Source organism: Carassius gibelio, chromosome B11 (assembly GCF_023724105.1).
Source record: "Carassius gibelio isolate Cgi1373 ecotype wild population from Czech Republic chromosome B11, carGib1.2-hapl.c, whole genome shotgun sequence".
NCBI lineage: Eukaryota > Metazoa > Chordata > Actinopteri > Cypriniformes > Cyprinidae > Carassius > Carassius gibelio.
The window spans coordinates 15,191,589-15,194,807 of record NC_068406.1 but is presented as its reverse complement, the minus strand read 5'-3'; the positions used below and the strand labels follow the sequence as shown (position 1 = coordinate 15,194,807).

General features: G+C 36.4%; 1 long non-coding RNA gene across 1 annotated transcript; it reads left to right on the top strand.

The window, feature by feature from the left end:
* Positions 1-1,480: 1,480 nt before the first annotated feature.
* On the top strand, positions 1,481-3,151 carry LOC127967830 (uncharacterized). Its single transcript, XR_008155836.1, has 4 exons — positions 1,481-1,586; positions 1,737-1,857; positions 1,967-2,029; positions 2,293-3,151. It is a non-coding gene; the product is annotated as an uncharacterized LOC127967830 (long non-coding RNA).
* The last annotated feature ends 68 nt before the right edge of the window (positions 3,152-3,219 follow it).

Below are 3,219 nucleotides of genomic sequence, written 5' to 3'. Positions count from 1 at the left end.
TATGTTTTTTTTGTTTTTTTTTGTATGTTTGTTTTAACCATTAATTTAATAGCCGCGATGCTTACGAGTCTAATGCACTTTGTGGGATGAAATGGAGACCACAAACACAAGGTCACGAACAATAATTATTAGTTTGGTGTACCCATGATAGTTACGTTTATTCATTGTATCTCTTTCGTTTAGGTTTGTTAAAGGGGGGGTGAAAAGCTATTTCATGCATACTGAGTTTTTTACACTGTTAAAGAGTTGGATTCCCATGCTAAACATGGACAAAGTTTCAAAAATTAAGTTGTACGTTTGAAGGAGTATTTATTTTCCAAAAAAAAACTCTTCTGGTTTGTCACAAGTTTCAAAAGTTTTTTTAGAGTATGGCTCTGTGCAACGTTAGATGGAGCGGAATTTCCTTATATGGGTCCTGAGGCACGTCTGCCGGAAGAGCACGCACTCCCGTATTCAAGTAGAGGTCTCTGCAGAAAAGTAATGGGAGTTACGAGATCAAGGTGTTTTCACACCATGATACCTGATTAGTTAATGTAATAGTGACGTTAGGTTTAGGGGTGGGGTTGGGTAAGGGGGATCATTTAGATTGCATGATTCAGAAACATCCAGCAGTTTCAAAACACCCACATGGTGATAAACACCCACTTTTGCTCTGCAGAGACCTAAGAGCACTGAGAGCACAACAGACTTCACTGATCAGAGCGAGAGCGTCGCGAAATGTCACAAAAGGAGTGTGTTTTTGGTTGCCAGGGCAAGACAACCCTGCACAGATTACCAAAAAAAAAAACAGCATTAAGGGACCAGTGGATGGAGTTTATTTTTACAGAGCATCAACAGAGTTGTGCAAGTGTTTTTGTTTGTTCCCTGCATTTCGAAGATGCTTGTTTTACAAACAAGGCCCAGTTTGACGCCGGATTTGCACATCGTTTATTTCTTAAGGATGATGCAATCCCAACGAAAAAGGGTCACGATCGTGTGTTGGAACCGCAGGCGGTGAGTAAAACTACTTCAAATATCTCTGCCTCCTTGTTAGTGCGTCCGCCTCCCATCGGAGACCCGGGTTCGAGCCCCGCTCGGAGCGAGTCGTTGTTGCTGCTGCTCTCGTTCAGTTTCAGCCTCGGGATCTGATTCTGGATCATAAATATACGCTGAATCTGACTGTTAGCCATGGTTTGTTTGGGACAATGTTTTTTTCCTCAGGGTAATGTCACAGCTTCTTAACGCTCTCAAGGCAAAAGCCTACTGTCGCTCGTGATTCTTTAGCTCCGCCCACACGTCACGCCTCCAGTCGGTCGTGTTTTTCCGGGAAAAAACGGTACAGACTATCTTTCTCTTATGAATATAATAAAACTAAAGACTTTTTGGATTTATGAAGGATGCAGTACTACTCTATATGTACTCAAGATTAACAGGATATTGAGTGAAAACTTGCATTTCTACATGTAACATTAAATAGTTACACATCCATGTTAACGTACGTTACATTTGCACATAACGTACTTAAACTGGTTTTGATAATTTTCTCTCCTCAGAAAATCCAGTATGACTTCTCTGAAAGTCTCAAAAGCTTCACAGAGCAGCAATATGTAAGTTAAATATTTAATTATTTATTTGACATTGAAATAACTGAAATAGTGTTTCAGCTTGGCCTAATCCAAAATTATATATGACTATACACTGTTACACTGAACTGAATTAAACAATAAAAAACTACCCATATGTTATTTTTTATTCAGCAGTTAATGAAGAAATGTGGCTCTGTAGTGGACACCTGTGAGGCAGTGGACAGACAGCTGCTGAAGTCTGATGCTGGCTGACAATAAACAGACCTCTCTGGTTGTACCTTATATTTTGCAGGTGTGTAAATAAGTGAACGGTTGCAGACACACCCCAGAAACCCTTCTAAAACATTCAATTATTTCAATTATTATATTAACAGTTCTTTTTAATTTTTTTTATTTTCGAGAAATTATACCATTGCCCTTCCTGTTACATGATGATCCTGCTGTCCTGGACTGTATATGATGAGGTAAGTATGAGTTTGTCCATGTGTGTAGACATATGTAGTGTACACACACACACATTATAGACACATTGTGTACTTAATTAGTCTACAACCATTAAACAATGCAATAATATGACATAAATAATTCCTGTGGTGTTCCTCATTTTTAAGATAATAAAAAATACCTGTGCTAAATGAATGAATGTAAATATTTTTTTTAATTTTATTTAATTTTAATTTTCCTATTATTTAATTTTATGTAAATCACTCTTTTTTTCAATGAACAGCCTACACATAATCTCAGAACAGCTGTGGTAATAACAGGAGACCCATTAGATGAGAGCAGCACTGCAGTCTTTCCTGATGGTGAGGAGCTTCTTGCTGATGAACCTGCAGACATGAGTTCACCTTTCTATGAGTAACTGTGTTCTGTTCAACATTATACAGAAAAGCAATTAAAAGTTCACTAAAGCACACTATTTTTCTGGTGTATCTGTTGGACATTCAGGAGGAGATCATGGATAATTTTCACAATACTGATGATGTGTTTCAGCAGTGTTTGTATCGTGAATCCTCACAATGTTTGTATATTTTGATTTTTTTTTTATTATGTGCATTTATAACACTATACTTTGTATTATATCACATTCATAACAAATTACATAAAAAAATAGTTAATGCTAATGCAAGGGTGTTTCTAATCCAGAGTCTTTGAGAGGAATGCTAAATTTGACATTGTTCTCTTGTCTGACTGCTGTTTAACTATAACCACTTACGCTGCTGAGAAACTGGTTTATTAAGCTAAATACAGCTATCTTGAGGCTTATCAATTTCTTGATATGTCCTGTGTGAATTCTCCCAATCAGTCACCACTATTTAGAACAGGAAAGAACATGTTACTATAATTGCATTGTGTCTAAAATTTAAATCATTGTTTTAGGTACATAAAATGTTTTTTAAAGTTCTAAGATTATTGAGTCACATTTATTTGTTTCTAATTTTACCAAGGTGTAAATGCTTTTTTTTGTTGTTGTTGTTGTTGTTTATAGCAGTATTAACACTGATGTTGCCATGAATGGGATTGTGATGTGCAGTATTGTGATTATGGATATTGTTGTTGTTTATCAATAAACTGTTTTATACGCATCTGTTTTATTTTTAATAATTAAAAAGGTCAATAGCAGGACAAATAAACCAGTAAGGGGGGGGGGGGG